The sequence below is a fragment of the Ambystoma mexicanum genome, chromosome 7q, assembly GCF_040938575.1.
Source record: "Ambystoma mexicanum isolate Mex_15411 chromosome 7q, UKY_AmexF1_1, whole genome shotgun sequence".
Classification (NCBI taxonomy): domain Eukaryota; kingdom Metazoa; phylum Chordata; class Amphibia; order Caudata; family Ambystomatidae; genus Ambystoma; species Ambystoma mexicanum.
In genome coordinates, this window is record NC_090941.1 from 533026397 (window position 1) to 533046064 (window position 19668).

A 19668-nucleotide genomic window follows, 5' to 3' on the forward strand; every position below is an offset into this window, starting at 1 on the left:
GTCAGGACGGAGACCTCCAAGGGACATCGACTCGACCAGGCATCGACGCACAGCGCCCTCTAGTGGGAAAAAAAAATCCCAAACAGCAAGCTGGAGATTAGGATATATCAAAGATAAGGAATACGTGGGAGGACACAATCCATTCGAAGAATACGTTTTTGATGACCTTCACCAAGCTGAAGAAAGCACAAGCGTCTATAAGAAATGTTTCCCCCCGAGTAGTGTTTTTTCAGGGACGCCCATTACAGGGGTCGTTGGACTGGTCACTTTAATTCCCAAAGAAGACCCTAGAGGCCTAGAGCGCAGTATTGGGAGACAAGGCAGCAAGATGTGTTGGTGCCCAACAGGGGCTGAGGCTCCAGAGGATGTAGGGGAAGTGGTTTCTACTGGCACCAAGGTGCACCCACAGGTGACGAACACAGCGCGCAATAACCACCAGTGGGGGGCAGGAAAGAGCAGTTTGTTGAAAATTGGTGCAAGCCATCAAGCTATGCATGGGTACTCCAGATGGTTACAGGGTTTCGCCTACAATTTTTAGGGACTCCCAAGCAAGCGCGCCCAACCCCCCCCCCCCCAAATCCCTGCAGATGCAGACCTCCCAAGAGGAGGCTCGGCTGTTCGACGCAGAATGAGAGCCATTGGTGCTGAAGCAGGCGATAGAGCGGCCGACCCCCTCATACAGGGATTCCACAGCAATATGTTTCTAGTCCATCGCAACGAGTATGACCAGTCATAAACCTGAAAGAGCTCAGCAGCTGGCTAGTTTACAGACATTTCAAGATGGAGGGTATCCACCTCCTAGGGGATATCCTCAGAAAAGGCGACGGGTTAGCGAGACTAGACCTAAAAGACACGTACCCCTGTGTACCAGTAACGGTGGGCCACCGCCCCTTTTTGAGATTTACCTGGAGAGGGCAGTCCTGGCAGTTCAGGAGACTGCCATTCGGCCTCTCTTCTGCCCCTTGGCTTTCACCAAGTTGATAAGGCTGGCTGTGTGAGAAACCTGAAGGTGTCTCACCCGCTAGTCCCTGCAGATCTCTCACTCAAGTGGTCAGGGCACAGCCATCGCCTTTGGATCCAGGCCCTGGGGGGGGACCAGTGCAGGAGGATCACCTGAGTGAGGGTCTTTGGGGAGTGGAAGTGAGACACTGGATGGTGAGACACGGTATCCCTCTCGTCCCTGGAACACCTTTACCCCATCCTACAAGGTAGGATAGGCGGGACACCCCCCACACATCCCCCTTTCCTTTCTCCAGCACATTCACACAGAAAGCCAGCTCTGGGAGAAAACAGACTCACACCAGAGCAGTGTATCCGACATGTCCCGCTACTGTGGTCAGGCAATTACTGGTGATCACTCACACCTGACTTCCATTAGACTTCTCCACACGGATAAAAGGCAGAGCATGAAAGCACACTCTGAGTGAGGCAAACCACATGAAGGAACAGCAGTTTCGAGTCTGCAGCTGAACGAGGGGAGAAAAGACAGCAAACCCAGAAGAGTTTGTAAGAAGGGAAATATCATTGATCTTTTTGGCAAGACGCTGTTACTTTCAAGACACAGTCAAGGCACACTGCGTAAGGCCAGGAAACCAGACTGAAGAATCCTGCATTGTGTGCCCAAGATACCTAGGGTCCTCCTAACATAGGTAACCAAGGCGGGGAGGAGGAGCAGCAGCCACCATGGTATTGCCCTTGACTCCAAGAACAAAGAAATGCCAGAAAGAGCAACACAGCCAGTGAGTTGGGGAGATTGATGCAAGACCGGTCTCTGTTGAACTCAAGGTTGCAAGCGGCAACATCGTAGAACGAGCGCGTGTGGTGAAAGACACGAGTAAAGCTAAACTCCTGATGAATGTTTGAACTTGAGAAGGAAAGATACAATACCGTTGACAGAGTGGTCCGTGTTAGGGAGAATTCTAAGTTTAGGCTGAATTTCCTAACCTAGTGAGTCCCCCCAGCAGCTTTGCTGGATTTCTGGAGTTTGTTTTTTTCTCCTGCCAAGAGTGAGAGACTTTTTCTCCCACTCTTGGACATGATTCATGGTGTTCCTTTGAATGTTAATGTGTTTTATGGGCTATGGGGTCCTTTACTCCATAGGGTCTCATGTGTTTTTTCTATATGTGTTACACAGCACCCTCCGTGCAGTAACACTGGGGTGTCATAGTGACCCCCCACCATAGATTCCATACTGACTACTGTCTCCCAGGGCATGTAAAGTCACCATTGGCTTTACTAGTCCCAAATTATTAACAGAACCAGTACAAACCATCATATTGTGGACGTACTGGTAGGGGCAATTCGATTGCCCCTGGGTCTGTTATTCGAGGGGGCACTGTCCCGCCCCCCCCCCTCGTCGAGTTTTGGCTGGTGGCAGTGGATACTACTTTTTATATTCAACCACGAATATATCTCTATGGGATTTTCCCATTGTTCGAGGCTAATACTTTTTAACATAGCCTCGGACATAACGCCAGTTTATTTATTTAATATTAATTCACCGTTTGGTATTTTATGCCAGAACTCGGTTTTAAAATGGCGTTTGTGTTCGCCTCTGTAACTCCAAACCAAAGGTCGAGCCCTTTGTTCCACTTTTTTGGCAGGCTTCTCCACAGAAGCCTCCGAAAGTGGTGCCACTCTGTCTGGGTACCACAGGGGGTGTGGGAGGGGGTTTAGGCACCCTGGACTGAGTTACCTTGGTAACTCAAGTCGCACTCTTGTGTGATTGGCCCAGGTGGTGAGCCGGCCGGCTCACCATTTAGCATGTTTGACAGCTAGGCTGAGTGAATGGGGGTGTGCTGCATAAAAGCAGGGCTTTTGGGACTGGAACTTTAGAAGTCGCCACAGGACCTGAAAATCCGACGAGGGAGAAGCTGAGCCGATCTGCTACAACGACACCACCGGTGGAGCCCTGCTGAATCGACTCACCACTTCCCAGCGACAGAGGAGATCTCCCTGCTGGAGAGTCTTCTTCCCCTGACTGGTGGGCACAACCAGTTTACCTTCTTTTCTCGCATCCCAGGACGTCTTGTCGGCGAATTGCCCGTGCCAAGCACCCCGGCAACCGGATAGCCACTTACCACTGGCCGCGAATAAAAGGACCGCTCCTTTTAATTGAGAACTCCGCGGCTGGTTTCTTCCCTGGAAGTGCAACGGACTCCTGCTTTCCTCCCCGACGAGATCCTCTCTTCCTCCGGATGAAGCACCGATTTGCACCCGCTGCCAGGAACAACTGCCCCCGCTGGAGTGTTCTCACCATTTTAAGGTACCGTGTCCGCCAGGCCTCCCTTTCTAAAGATTGCTACAAGATAATAATCCCTTAACCTTCTGGATTGGGCTGGCCGCCTTGACCATCTAACTGGTCCCTTTCTTTTTGGTCCAACTCTTTCTGAACCTTGTGCAAGACTTTTGGGCACTTTCAACCGTGTGACCTTGGACACATTTCGACCGGAGCCTCTTAAAGTGGGTCCGGCCTTGTTAACTTTGACTTTACGGTTTTAACCTGCCTTCTTCTCCTACTGTGTTCTTCCGAAAGTGTTGGGATCTGTTTCTATCTTTGCTCTGCCTTTCTCTCCCTTGTAAACCGATTGATTAGAGTGCCATCTTCGTTAAGCGCTCACCGCTGTCTGAAAATAAGTGTTGCTGTACTTAAGACTTGTCTAACTAATCGTTGAAGGGAGTATATCTTTTAGTGACCGTGTTTTTGAACTGCTTGATATTAGTGCCAGTGTGTTTTACTAGATGTGGTTTTAAATAAACAATTATATCTCTTTTACACCAAGCTCTGGTCAGTGTTCGCTTGTTCTACTGTGTTCTTTTGACCTATTGTGAATACTCTGTATACTGCCTAACTCTTCTTGAGAGACGTCTGACTGCTCAGCCACAGCTACCAGGTAAATCTGGGTGGTACAGACTGCTACCAATTGGGTTTACTGCCAACCACCTGTAGTCTTAAATCTATTGCAGTGATCCCAGAGGGAACTGCACAGGTTTCTGCCTAACAGTCCGTGGATGTGCTAATTTGAAAGTCTCTGCAAGGTATCCGCCAAGAGAAACGAAAGTAGAAGATTGGTCAGAATAATTGTGCAAAGTTAAATGAAGTGGTCCTGCAACAGTTTAAGCAAAATCCATCGCACATTCAAAAGTTTTCGGTTTTGAGATCAATACGATCTGAGCCCAAATGAGGGAAATCCATATCAAGGGGATCCGAGCTGAATGAGGGAGACCAAGTGTGAAGATTGTGATAAAAGGTGTTAGGGAGAATTCTCTTATAAGGCTAATTTCCCAAGCCTAGTGAGTCCCCCAGCAGCTTTGCTGGATTTTTGGGGTTTGTTTTTTTCTCCTGCTAAGAGTGAGACTCTTTTACTCCCACTCCTAGGCATGATTTGAGGTATGTCTTTGACTTGTTATGTGCTTATGGGCTTTCTTTTTTACTCCATAGGGTATCATCTGTTTTTCTGTATGTGGTACACAGCACCCTCAGTGCAGTACCACAGGGGTGTCACAGTGACCCCCAAACATAGACTCCATACCCTGGGACTGACTACTGTCTCCCAGGGCATGTAAAGTCACCATTGACTTTTCTAGTCCAAAATTGTGAACAGAACCAGTACAAACCATCATATTGTGGAAATACTGGTAAGGGGTAATTCGATTGCCCCTGGGTCTGTTTTCGAGGGGGCACTATCCCGTCCCCCCTTGTCGAGTTTCTGGCTGGTGGCAGTGGTTACCATGCGAAATATTCCAGCGGAATATTCTCTATGGGATTTTCCCATTGATTTTAAACGCACCACTTTTTGGTGCAATGTTAAAGATACCGCTGGTTTATTTATTTAATATTAAATCACTGGTTGGGTCTTTTTGCCAGAACTAGATTCTAAAATGGCGTTTGTGTCCGTCTCTGTAACTCTGACCAAGGACGAGCCCTTTGTTCCACTATTTTGGTGGGCTTCTCCACAGAAGCCCTCCAAATGGTGCCACTCTGTCTAGGTTCCACAGGAAGGGTGGAGGGGGGAATTGACACCCTGGACTGCATTGCCTTAGCAACCCAAGTCGCACTCTACTCTTATTGGCCCAGTGGTGAGCCGCCGGGCTCACCAATTAGCATGTGTGATTGACAGCTAGGCTGATGAATGGGGGTTTTTCTGCATTAAAGCAGGGCCTTTGGGACTGGAACTTCAGAAGTCGCCACAGGACCTACGAATCTGAAGAGGGAAGAAGCTAAGCCATCTGCAACGATGACACCACCGGTGAAGCCCTGCTGCAACTACCTCACCACTTTCCCGACGACAAGAGAAGATCTCCTGCTGGACGGGTCTTCTTCCTCTGAGCTGGTGGGATCAACCAGTTCGCCCTTTTCGCCTTCCAAAGACGTCTCTTGGTCGAATCGCCAGTGCCAAGCACCCCGGCGGCCGGATAGCCAAGCTCACCACTTTTGACCGCGAATAAAAGGACTGCACCTTTTAAATCGGGAACTCCACGGCTGGTTTCATCGCTGTGCAGTGCAACGACTCCACGTTCCCTCCTCGACGAGATCTTCTCTTCCCCTGGTCGGAACCACGAACTTAAACCACTGCCAGGAACAACTGCCCCCGCTGGAGCTTCCTTTCTCTTTAAGGTACTGTGTCCTGCCTGGCCTCCCTTTCTACAGATTGCTAAAGGTGACCCTTAAATCATTGGCTTCTTAACTGGATTGGCTCCAGGCCTTCTAACTATATCTTTTGAATCTCCCCAACCTCTTTTGAACACTCTACAAAGACTTTCAGTGCACTTTAAACCGTGTGATCCTGGGCACATTTCGCTTTGCTCCATTTAAAGTGGGCCTGGCCTTTGAGCTTTGGCTCTAAAGTATAACCTGCCTTTCTCCCCTTGCTCTGAATTCCTAAAAGTATTGGTAACTGTTTTATTCTTATGCTCTGCCTTTTTCTCTCCCTTTAACTACATTATCAAAGTGCCATCTTGGTTAAGCGCTCACATCTGTTCTAACAAATAGTGTTTTAACCCTGACTTGTCTGATAACTATTAAGGGAGGTGTGCATACTTTACCTGACCGTGTTTTAACTTGCTTTTGATTGAGAGTGCTAGTATATGCCATAACGTGTGTTTTAAATAAATAATTATATACTTTTTATACAAAGCTCTGGTGAGTGTTTGCTCTACTGTGTTTTGGCCCTATTGTGTATATTCTGCATACTGCCCTACTCTTCTTGAGAGAAGTCTGACTGCTCAGCCACAGCTACCAGGTAAATCTGGGTGGTGCAGACTGCTACCAATTGGGTTTACTGCTTACTCCTGTAGTCTTAATCGTTTTGCAGTGTTCCCCAAGGGAACTGTACAGGATTCTGCCTAACAAAAAGGGTGCCTCAGCCTGAAGAGGGAGACCCATGATGAACATTGAAAGAGAACTTGTCCATGTGAAACCCCTGATAAGAATGGAACTTTGAGACTTTGTTACGACAGACTCTCTGCAGTAAGAGACCGTTATTGGAAAAGAGGCTTTGGCAGAATGCCCTGATGTCTGTGCTTTGAATTGTATCCTCGTGACCAATAAGCCAGAGTCTGTGCAAAGCTGGAACGTGACACCTTGCCCGTGCTGAAAACGTGGAGAACGGAAGCCAACTGCTCAACCGTCCTGACATATTATTTCTTGAACACTTTTCTTTTGCATACATCGTCCCACACTCTTTTGTATTTCGAAGTAACGATTGGCAATAGGTTTATTAATAAATGCCCTTTTATTTGACAGAGACTTGTCTAGGACTGTGTTATTATTTGATTAACTGATTGATAGGTTATTTATAATGCGCTTAATACCCAGAGTTTTCTAAGCGCGGACCCAGGGATCGAACCTGTGTTGCTCTGTCTCGTCTTGCTTCCAAGGCGAGCACATTGCCGCTGAGCTATCCTCCAGAGACTAATTTGATAGTCGTAGCTTGCTCCCAACCTTAACTTTAGGTTGGCATTCTACCAACCCATTTGAAGTTCAAGAAACACCCTTGAGCTATGATCACTTGTGTCTGTCGACACTGTTTGATACCATGCCTTCCTTACAGTAGCTGCAGCACTCAGGGAGAAAGGAGTCAGGATGATAATGTATCTGGACGACATCCTGCTCATGGCAGAAGACAGGGAACGCCTGCGAGCGCAAGTGCTAGGGTTCCTGGTGAACAAAGAAATCGGCATTCAACCCAAGCAAGAAAACAGTTTCTTGGTTTTGTAGTGCACACCAGGAAGGAGACTTTGAAACTTCCGACTACAAGAGGAGGGCAATAATGTTGAGTAGTTCTCAGGAAATCGGTTATATTGCTTCGGAGTCTAGCCAGAGTAGGGGGTCTCCTAGGGGGTCTCCTAGCAGAGTCTATCCAAGCGATTTTTCCCAGCCCACTCTACTACAGGGCCCTGTAGAAGCTAAAGATTAGGAACCTCCAGGGAGGCATGCGTCATCACCAGTTAGTCCCACTAGATGAGGAAAGCAGAGCGGAGCTGCCATGGTGGCTCCACAATATGGAGGCATTGAACGGTCGAGCCATATTCAGAGACGTTCCAGAGCTCATCATAGAGTCTGATGCCAGCTGCTCAGACTGGGACGCCAGATGCGGGCAGGCGCAAACAGGAGGAAAGTGGACTCCAGCGGAGCTAGAATTACACAACTGTGTAGAGCTGCTAGCGGGCTCATTTGCAGTGAAAGCGTTCGCCAAGGAGAAGGCACACTGCTGCGTCTTACTGCAAATGTACAACATATCTGCAAGTCTGCTATATCAACAAGCTAGGGGGAACGAGGTCCAGAATGCTGGTGGAACTAGCAAAGGACTTCTAAGACTTCTGTCTAGACAGGAATATCTCAATCATGGCAGGGTACCCGATGGGAGCACAGAACAGAATAGCAGACTGCAACTCCCACTATTTACGGGATTCGAGTGATTGGAAGTTACACAGCGCAGTGTTCGAGAAGTTACAGGATGACAGGGGCCCGTTTAGTACGGACCTCCTTGCTTCCAGGCTGAACACTCAACTACCGAAATACTTCAACTGGAGGCTAGATGCGAAAGCACTGGGGGCGGACACATTCCTGCATCCTTGGGTAGGGGGTGTTCAGTATGCATTTTCAGCCTTTGTGATACTGGCAATGGTACGAGCAAAGATTTGCAGAGAAAGGGTGGAAGTAGTGATCGTGACACCAGAATGGAGGTCAGAAGCATGGTTTCCAGTACTGATGGAACTTTCCTCAGATTTCCTGCAGAGGATTCTCCATCAGATGGACCTGCTGACAGATCTGACTGGAGCATTACACCCCCTAGTACAAGGGCAGAGCCTTGCGCTGATTGTGTGTAGAGTTTCAGGCACAGGTGGCGTATGTCAGGGTATTCAGAAAAAGCTGCTGAGTTCATCAACGTTTCTTGGGCCCCATCCACTGCCAGGACCTATACTGCCGTAGAGATGGTGCATGCAGTGCCACAGAGTATTCATCCCGTTTCTGCTCCTGTAGTGCAGGTGATTAATATCCTGGCAGGTTCACCTGGACAGGGGAGAGCATTTAGGACTGTACGAGGGTAGAGATCTCATCTCAGCGGGACACAAGCTGGTTGATGGTGCGCTGGTGCGAGAGCATCCAGCAGTCGTTAGGTTGATCAAAGGGGTGAAGGTCAGCAAGCCCCCTTTACCAAAATATTCCTCTTTGTGGGACATTAACAAGGTGCTCAAGCTGTTCAATCGGGGGCCAGGTAACGAGTTTGTTAGCACAGCAGCTGTCCAGCAAATTAGCCACCTTACTATGATTAGTCTCTTGTAGACGCATATTAGACGTAAAGGCTCTAGAGGTGGATAGACATGTATTCACCCGGAAGGAGTCGCGTTTAACCTAACGCAACGTCCCAAGAGTAATCCCACAGTGATTTCTTACCCATACGTTCCCCAGAACGCCAAGTTATGCGTGGCTCAGTGCATCAAGAAGTATGAGACTGCTAATGCGAAGGTCAGGCCGCATGGCATATCACAGCTTTTAATTGCACACAGGGATGCATTTTGTGCAGTGGCTTCCGCCACCATAGCGAGATGGGATAGAGAGGCGGTGCCCTAGCAGGGATAGATGTGTCAATTTTCGGGACACATTCCGTCCGGGGAGCCATGGCTTCCAAGGCTTTTGCGGCAGGCTCATCTTTACAAGATATCATGAGAGCTGCGGATTGGTCTAGCAACTATGCTTAAGACCTTTTATTTTAAGCCGGAATCCGCCATTGCAGCGACAGTAGTGGAGAGCTTTGAACGAGCGTGATGCCCGCCTCTGGTCTTGCCATAGAATGAAGATTTCCCAAACTTACAGCACAGGGAGTCTTGATTCTATGAAAGACACGGAGGCGAGCATTATCCTTCCCATTGAATACGCATTGCTAGTGACATTTATGTTAATTTATATGCAGATGTTAAGCGTATTCCCATCCCTAATTGTCGATTCTCTCCCTGTGCAGGAGAGGAGCAGACAAACGGCGGATGGGCATAGAGGTTGGCAGTAGCATTTGGCAGTGGAGTTGGTGACCCAGCAGGATCTCGTATGGGAGCACACTCCCGGTAGTGTTCCAAGCTGATGGCATTGTTTTGTTGGACTGATTAGTTCAGTGACTGTCAGTTTCAAGGCAACCAAAAGAAGAGGAAGGGACCAAGGCAGGACATGGCTTGTGGAGGAGGAGTGTACCCTGATTGGACAGGGACAGGGCACTCTGGACTACAAGGAAGAGAATGACTATGGGGGATAGTTCTTTTCTCTTTTTTAGTTTTTCTTGTTTTGTTTAGAGTTTGTGAATGATGTTAAAAAAAATAATAGGTTTAGAAGTTTCAAAGCATGCCCTTTACCTGGTTCTCACACCCATTAGTGCACTGCCTAACAATTATGACACTAACCTTCCACCGATATACTTTCTTCCAGTGCCACAATGAGACCCCCGACCCCCCTCCTTCAGCCTCACCATCCCCACCACCTCACATCCTACCACCTACACCATTGCCCCACATTCACATCATGTCACCTGACTTCACTACCCCTTACTCCTCCAGCATTGCCACCAGAGTACTACATGCCGTGCAAAGAATACAGAATCACGCAACAAGCCCATCTGGGGATTACGCTCCTCCTACAATGACTCCATAACAATTATGGGACTACAGAAGGAACAGGGGGCAGGTAGTAGTAACTCAATATGATGGGTTTGAAGAGAACTTAAGGGAAGTTGCACCACACATGGGTAGAAACGCAATAGGGCCACTAGAGAATTACCGCAAGCTATTTTAAACAAATTAGAAAAAGACGGGCTGGGGGCACCACAGCCATACAAGAAAACATACCACATTCGGAGGGCGCATATGTGGAAGAACATGCATATCAGTCAGAATAATTAATGCACCCGAAAGGTTCCAAACTGTGCCCTACCATGTGCCCTGGACACCTGATCAGATAAGGTCCTTTAAGGACGTATTCCCACCACTTTGCACAAACCCTAAGAAGCTTGTCAGGGAACTATAATGTATTATAGCTTCCCATAACCCTACTAGCGCAGATTTGGCAGGTTTACTTTAACAGGTACTCATGCCGGAGCAGCTTCAAACGGTAATAACTAAGGGAGCCTGCCCCAAACTTTTAAAGAACCTGTTAATGGGAGAGGATGATGGCACAAAACAGAATTTAAGATTAGACATGGGGGGATTGCGAGGGAAAGGGATGCAATATTGGAGGCAGTAAAGAAACTAGCAAAGGAAAAAAACATATTGGTCAAGGGCAGTGTTTAAGGCAGAATAACGAAGAGCACCCAGAGGACCCATCTAGTGTGATAGCCACCCTGGAAGATCACTCTAACATAGATAATGTTACCCATACAGCCCCTAACTTGTAACAATATTTGGTGGGCGGCCTTCTCCTTGCAATTAAGAAGATGTTGAGAAGGCAGTTGTTGATTGGAGATGTCAGAAATGATGCTAACGGTTGCCTGCTAAAATACATGGGGCGCCACACAAACCTCCAAGTAGATACTGGAGCATCTAAAAGTATCCTTAAAACAGAAGACTTTCTCCTAATACATTCATGGTAAGCCATATTCACAATGCGAGTGGGGGGCGTCACTACACGCCTACCTGTAACCACCCAACTATGTGAACCCTGGGGTCCCTCACTACTAGACAGGCATTCCTGCTCAGTCCAACTCCTAGGGATATCCTGGGCATGGACTGCCTCAGCACCATGGGTGCAACAATTTATTGCAGACCACACGGCTCATTAATTCACCTACCTCAAGATCCCAATCTTGCGGTAGATCTCCCCAAAGCTTGCAACTTCAAACACTTCTGGCCGATTGGCTTCACGATGTTCCAAAACAGTTATGGGTGACCGCTCAAATGATGCTGGGGTCGTTACCCCCTGTGAACCAGTAGGGATATCTTTAAAGGAGAAGGTCACTTTCCCTAGAGTAAGACAATACCCCCTAACGCAACAAGCCATAGAGACGGTTGAACCCATAATTCATGACATGTTGGCCCAAGGCATACTTGCTAATACTATATCTTTCCTGCAACACATCTATTTTCCCAGTGCGGAAGTGTGAGGTAACAATAAAAGTAAAAGGGACACTAGTGTGAGACTTGGGGACAAATAATGAGATTGTGGGCCATATGGCCCCAGTGGTGACCACACTGTTCTCTCAGCAATTGCCTAGACCACCACTGTCTACAGCGTAGTTGATTTACGTTGAACATTTTTCTCTGTGCTGTTTGCAGCAGAGTCTGTTCCTTTTTGAATTCTCCTTTCATAGAGGGGGTAAATGGCAACATTTTCAAATGACCTGGGCTAGCCTCCCCCCACGGATTCATACACCCCCCTGTCATCTTTAGAATACTGCATGCCGACACAACATTGCTTTGCTTTCCGGGAGTCAACACTCATTCAGTACGTTGACAACCTATTACTTTGCTCCCCTGATCAGAGAGTTGCACAAAAGGATGTTCATTAATTGTTGAGTAGTCTAGCCAACTCATATATGCAGGTGTTTCAACCTGAAGTGAAATACTAGGGACACATCTTAACACCCAATCCTTAAATCCATCCAGAGTAAATGTAATAAAGACCATGACTCCACCACACACAAGCTTAATTAAGATTGTTTTTTGGGGTAGAAGGGTATTGCTGGCCTCGGAGTATGGATCATGCTATTTTAGCACACCACCTGCAAAGTGCATGTAAGGGGAACACCCAAAATGAAATTGTCTGGACACCAGTTTGATAAAAATGAAAACCTCACTATGTACCGCCCCTGCTTACCAACCTATGTGAAACCTTTCGTTTTTTTATCGCAAGTGCTCAGGAGTACTTACACAAGATCATGGGGGCAAGTCTCAATATATATTATTTTACACCTCTAAATACAGTGGCTCAGTGCTTTCCAGCGTGTTTAAGAGCAGTCTCAGCAACTCTGCTACTCACCAAGAAAGTGGCTGCAATAGTTTTAGGATGACCTTTAAGGGTTAGGGTCAGACAGGCTGTGCATTCCTTGAAGTTTCAAAGTAAGACAACATTTAACATAGCAGCGCTTGCTGCGCCATGAGGAAAAACCTTTTAATGATCCTTCCATTGGAGCGTGTGGGCCATCTTAATGTTGCATCATTGTTACCAGCGCCTGCTCTGCCTGAGGAGGATTTGCATTATTGTGTTGCTTTAGAGGAAGGGTGCACAGGTCCAGAATATTGCATTACAATTTTTTAAGAATTTATAAGGCGCTGTATAACCTGGCAGAATAAACTGCATCTGGGTGAAGATGACACTAAAATCACTTCAACTCCAAAGGACTATTCACCAACACCCCTGGCAGGGCTAGATAATGTGCATTTATCTAAACAAAATGTTTTGAGGGATTTACAAAAGCCAGTACGTTCTGTGATATTGCCTAAATGCCAAGGAAAGGAGTTCCACAGCCTCGGGCCATACACTGAGAACCGACTGTCTCCTCTAGAAGAGCAACTAGAGGATGGCATAACAACTAACAATTTATCTGACGAATTAAGAGGTCGGCTTGGATGGTACCTGCTAAGCATGGCTTCAAGATAAGTGGGTGCAAGGTTGTGAAGGAATTTGAAGACCAGACATAAAATCTTAAAGTTAATTCTTTCCTTCACCGGAAGACAGTGCAGAGATGTACGAAGGGCTGAAATGGGTGTTTTAGACACTTTAAAGATTAGCCGAACTGCTGTGTTTTGCAGTTTATAGTCATAGCACTGAATGCCAAACCATCGAATGCCTTACCATCTAAAGAAAAGCGTTGAAAAAAAAGCATCTAATGCAGTTTTTTTCTTTAATGGGGTCCCCCCAAATCCCCCTTTTTTAACCTTAAAAACCCAATACAATTAAAATAAACCCTTTACCTTAAAAAAAAACTGCATTAGATGATTTTGTTTTATAGATGGTAAGGCATTCAATGCTTTGGCATTCGATGCTATGACTAGATACCGTGTTTTGAGCTCTCTGGAGTCATGTATAGTCCCAAGCCCACAAAACAGGCAGTGGGAGGCTATTTAGCGTCATCTGTAAGCAGATGTTTGGGTCCAAACAAAGCCACTTCTGTTTTGTTAGAGTTCAACTGCAGCCGATTGTGGGACATCGAGATTAACTTCATTCAGGCAATGATCTAGTCTCTGGAATGAATCCAGACTGTTGCCTACTTCAAACAAAAACATGAGTATCGTCTGTATATGAATGTAAACAAATTACATTTCCTGAAAATGCTCCATAACTGTTTCATGTACAGATTAAAGATAAGAGGTGAGAGTGAAGAACGGTGGGGAACACCACAGCTCAATGGGGGCATATCAGATATATACCAATCGCATTTAACTCGTCGATTGCCAGACAAAAAAATTAAACCATCATATGATAGGATATTTTATTTATCTCGCGCACATACACAGGTGTTTCAGAGCGCGACAAGGCAAGGGAGGGGAACAGGGGAGAATGAAACAACGATCTTACTAGGCCCAGTGACATTGAGAACGTGAAAGTGCATGGGAGAGGGAGAGGGGAAAAGTGCATGGAGGAGAGGGAGAAAGTGGAAAGTGCAGAGCAAAGGAGAAACAGGATAAATAATCATCACAAAAATAAATAATAAAATCAGCACAAAGTGGTAGTGCAGCGAAGTGGCAAGTGCTAGGTTTGAGGCAGCAGATAAGGGGGGGGGCTGATAAGTGCAGGAAGGGGGAAAAAAAAAAAGGGGGCTGTATTGTTACAAATACGAACCCCAGTGCAAGGGCAGTGCGGTAGGGTGGCAGGATGAGCAGGAACCTGGGACCAGAGACAGAGGGTGTCCCAGTGCAAGGTGCCAAGAGAGCAGATCAGAAGGGGAGAGGGGGGTGAAGGCAGAAGCAAAGAGGAAAGTCTTGAGGTGCTTCAGGAACCTGAGATGGTTTTACTCAAGTTTTAGAGCGGCAGGGAGGCTGTTCCAGAGGGAGGCCCCAGCCAAAGACAGATCAACCCCCAGCTCATTTCTTTGAAAAACGACTGACCCTGAGGAAGTTAGAGGAGGAGCGAAGAGCTTGAGAGGGGAGGTATTTACGGAGGGATAGCTGAAGATATTCTGGACCAAGGCCCGAGAAAGCCTTGTGGACAATGCAGAGGGTTTTAAATGTAATCCTTGTATCCACTGGGAGCCAATGGAGAGATTTCAGAGCTGGAGAGATACGATCCCAGGGCTTGAGGCCAAGGACAAGTCTAGCAGTCCTGTTCTGGATTAGTTGCAGAGGGCAGAGAGAAGAGGCAGGTAGATTTAGAAATAGGCTGTTACAATAATCCAACCTAGAGAGAACCAGAGATTGGGAGACAGTGAGCTTCTGGGGGCAAGAGGAAAGGTAGAGTACCTCTGAGGAGGTGCAGTAGGAAGTTTGACTTTGGAAGGCTTTCTCCGAAACTCCCCCTATTGTCCTTAGACAAGAAAGTAGGATCTTGCAGAGAGGTCCAGCATCACTAGGAGGGGTAGTTCGCCCTTGTCCACCAAGTCAAGGAGATCATCCCAGACTGCCACCAATGCAGTTTCTGTACGGTGCTTAAGTTGGAAACTGGACTGAAAAGTGTCCCGAAGTGAATGTTTCTCCACATGATCTTGTTTATTTATAGCATTTGTGTAACGCCCAAAAACAAGGGTATCACAGTGTTTGTTACAGACAATAGGTGAATCAGTGAGTAGTCATACAGTGCAACAGGGTTATTGTATTTATCAAAAAGCAAGGTTTTGGCAAACTTTAAATTTGTTGTAGGATTGTTAATTTCTCATGGAAGAGGGTAGGGAGTTCCAGAGTGTGGGAGCAGAAACCGCAAAGATGGAGCCTCCTGCTCTTTTACATTTGTAACATGGAGTGTCAAGAGAAAGGCTGGCGCTGGATCTTAGGGCGTGCCTAGGTATTTCCCGAGAGGTAGTGTCATTGAGGTAGGACAGAGCTTCTTCATAGATGTATTTGTGAACCAGGGTACGTGTTTTGAAAACAATCAGAGCTTTGATGGGCAACCAGTGGGCATCGCGTCTGGTGGTAGAGATGTGGTTGCTGCGTTTTAGTCCAAGAACAGCTAGTATGGCTTTGTTTTGTAGAAGCTGCAATTTGGATAGGTTAGAAGCTGATGTGCCCAGAAGGAGCAATAGTCCAGTTTAAAAAGGATTAGTGCACATCGAAGTGTCAGACAGTCATCAGGTGACAGGAATTGTCTACTCAGAGATAGGAGTCTGGAGGTGTAGGCCGTGTAAAGATGGCGCGTTAATCTGTCTTGACATTGACAGCTTAGCATCCAAGTAGACTCCCAGCGTTTTCAACTGATGGAGAACTGGGATTGTTGTGCCATCAATGCAGATGGAAGAGTAGCTGCTGTCGAGTGTTTTTAGTCGAGGGCGAGCCCCCAATGAGGAGCTCAGTTTTGCCATCATTTAGACAAAGGCTGTGTGTAGTCATCCAGTTTTGAATGGTGCTGAATACTTTATTGATTGTGGTTGTGTCCTGAGTATGAGGTCCAGTGAAGGGGATGAGGACTTGGGGGCCCATCAGCAAAGTTTGTGTACGTGATATCCATTGAGTCCAAGAGGTCAAAGAGGGGTTTAATATAAGTATTGTGCAGTGTGGGTGAGAGGCAGGAGCCTTGGGGGACTCAGAGTGGCACAGTAACGGGGTTGGCTGCGTCTTCTCCAATCTAGACTCTGGTGGTGCGGTCGGATAGGAAGGACTGGATCGAGGAGGTGGCTTCTGGTGAGAAGTGAAAATTGTGGCAGAGGTTTCGGCATAGTTTTTTGTGATCAACTAGGTTGAATGCTGCAGATAACTACATGCAGTAGAATGCTGAATGCTTAGATTTCCAGACTCGCGCATGCTGTCCATCCGGGTTTTTAGGTCCAGAAGGGCGGTTTCCGTGCCATGGTTGGGGCAGAAACCAGATTGTCTAGAGCCAAGGAGGTGGTTGGGCTCAAGGAAGGATTGGATTTGTGAGTACGCTACATGATCTATTATCTTCAAAAGCAAGGCGACTGTGGAAATAGGTTGATAGTTGGTGGGAATGAGTGGTTTGAATGTGAGTTTCTTGAGGAGGGGAGTGATCCATGCTGCTTTGATGTTTGCTGGAACAAGGTTGGTGGAGAAGGATGCGTTAATGAAGTCTGTGATAATGAAGGTGAGAGTGGAGGCACATAGTTTATGTGTTCGGGACCGGTGTCGCCTTTACAATTAGTCAGTTGTAGGGCGAGGATGGTGAATAGCACCAGTTCTTCAGATACTTTGGTGAACTTGAATGGTGGAGCGTCGGGTGGGAGGACAGGTTTGCTGCGGTCAATTTCACTAGCTTGGGGTGGTTTGGTTGCAAGGGAGTCTCTTTTGGCATTGATTTTGGTTAGCAGAGAGTTCATTTTGTTAGCTAGTGCATTTTGAATGACCATGCACCATGTTTTGTCCGCTTCGGTGGTTGGGGTGTTCGAGGTGAGCGATTCCAGTACTTCGAATATAGAGAAGAGCTCTTTGGTATTGGAGCTATCGTTGGAGATGCGTATATTGTAGGAATTTGTTTTATGTTCCACAACTGCTGTTTTGTAAATTCTTTAAGCTGTGACTAAGGCTTTGCAGTTGGGAGTGGTGGGGTTCTTTTTGTACAAGTGTTCTTCATCAAACCAAATGTTGGCTGGTTTGTGGGGTTGCAGGGTTTTTCCAATGAGTGGAGCATGGGAGTCTAATGTATGTTGGAGGCAGGTGTGGTAGAGGCTAGAAATGTTGTGTGGCATGGTGCTGGTGTGGGTGTGCTTGGAGAGTGGGGCAAGTAGTGTAGGGTTGAGGCAATCTAGTGAGTTTGCATGTATTTCTGACCATGTTGGGCTTGGGAGTGGGCGGTCGTGTAATGAGCAGGTTAGTGATGCATAACTCAAAGTTTATGAGGAAGTGATCTGACATGGGGATTTCTGTGATAACAGATATTGATGCTGGTGTTGCAGGTAAGAATCTAGACTAGGATTCAGCCGCCTTTGTTATAGGTGGGTGTGCAGACTAATTGGATGAAGTTCATGTTGTCCATGGCTGTGGAAAAGGCAAATGCTTTAGGGTCGTCTGGGGCGTTAAAGCAAAGGTTAATGTCCCCTAATATGCTGAACTTCGTTGAGGGTTTCAGGAATGGGGTGATAAGGAGTGGGATGTTTAGGGCGGGGTGACTTAGGTTGTCGTTATAACAGTAGGATGTTAAAATTAGTTTTGGGGTCAGTGGGTAGTTTCAGGAGAAGCAGTTTGTAACCTATGATGCTTGGTATGAGTGAGGATCTGATTTGTAGGGAGGCTTTTGCGATAAGTGAAACCACGCCCCCCCCCCCCATGGCGTTGGAACAGTCAGCCCTTAGGATGGTCTATTCAGGAGGGAGTGCCAGCATAAGATTGGGGCCTGAGGCCAGGTGCAACCATGACTTCGTAATGGCTAGTATGCCCAACTGGTTCAGGGGTGATGGGGAGCTCTCCGATGGGCACAAGGGAGTAGTAGTGTTGGAAGAGGGTGGTTATGTGGCTGTGCTCTCCACAATCGGCAGTGCCTGATGTGCATAAGTATTAAGTAGTGGAGTGGGTTCAAGATTGTTAGGGTGCTGTAGGATATGTGGGACCGGACAGGCTGTGAGGAGCCAGGAGGTGGTGCAGGTACAAAGACTGGAGTCTGTGGGTGCCTAGTGAGGGGACAGTGCAGGGGGGTAGGTGGTCATTGATATGAAGGGTTCTGGTTCTGAGTCGTGAGGAACGTGCAAGTCCTACTCAGGCTTTAGTGTTCGAGGTGTTCTTAGTCTGTGGTTGTGGTGCGTGTTTCAGATTTAGGTGAGATGAGTGCTACAAGACTGGTTAGGTTTGTGTTGGAGAGACTGGCTCCTTGTGTAAGCATCGAGTCATCTCGTGGAAGGGAGTTACGGCGGGTTGATATAGAGTAATGTATTTGACGGGCACTATGGTGGAGGTGGACTTGGCGGGTGCAACAGGGACAGTGGGCTTGGCGAGCACTGTGGTGGGCTTGGCGGGTGCAACAGGGACAGTGGGCTTGGCAAGCACTGTGGTGGAGGTGGGCGCTACAGTTTGGAATGGTAAGGAGCATAGGACGCAGTTGGCTGCTGGCGAGAAGGCTTAGAGGAAGGGGTGTGGGTCGGTAGATCGGAGGGTGAACAGGCAGAGGACATCCAAGGGTACAATGCATGTACAGGTGAGGGGTGCTGTATACAAGCTCTCCTTACCTTAATGATCGGATGGCAGGTTGGCAATTGTATGCAGGGGCTTGCAGAGAGGTGTCCTGTCCATCACGGCCAGACAGTGGAGGTCCTAGGCCTTAGCTGTTGGTCTTTGCTTGGGGCCGGCGTCGCCATTCAGCTCCCATGGGAACTGGGAATGTGGTCAAATTCAAATCTCAATATTTTTCAGCAGGGGTCTGCGTAACATCATCCAGAAGCAGTTTCTTCAATTGTAGCCCATCTGGGCTTACCTTAGTGAATATTTGAAGCGTTTCCTCTGCTTCGGCAGTGGAGCAGCTCTCCTTAGCTGCACTGCAAGTTTCCAAGGCACAGGGCCAGACAGGCGATTGTCACTATTTTCTCCAGGATCTTTCCTGGTCAAGGAAGGCCAGAAACCGGACAATAGATTTGGAGGTCACTGGGGTCAAGATTAGGTTTCTTTTAAGAGGGGATACTATGGCAAGTTTAAGTTCAGATGGACTACCGCATGTAGCAGTGAGAGATTTATGAAAGTCATAAAATAAGCCAGATCAGCAGCATAGCATTTTGCTACACCGGCAGGAAAGAAAGCGTGTTGTGGTTTTCAATTAATTTAATAAAGTGCAGATAATATTCTGGGAGACAGGCGTAAAATTAAACTGTGGGGGCACCAAAGTATGCACGGAGGATAAGGTAGTGGTCAGTATATGCGAGGTAACTTCGACCAGTGACCGGTTGTGGCCAATCTTATTCTGAATTTGATACAATCTGTTGATTAAAAAAGGCATTAAAAAGCATTGGCTTAAAAAGGTGGAAAGAGCTGCAATTAGGGTGAAAAAAAATTGTCAACATCATAACCATTCCCAGGGTCTGTTCTATGATCAAATCTCATGTAGAAGAACAAGTTACTTACCCATGGTAACATTCTTTCGACTGGATGTTCCTCCCACCTATT

At 47.2% G+C, this 19668-nt stretch overlaps 1 protein-coding gene across 1 annotated transcript in view; it reads right to left on the reverse strand.

Moving 5' to 3' along the window:
- Window positions 1–19668, reverse strand: part of GTF2F2 (general transcription factor IIF subunit 2) — a 1410422-nt gene that overhangs the window by 282607 nt on the left and 1108147 nt on the right. The gene's annotated exons all lie outside the window — the stretch shown is intronic.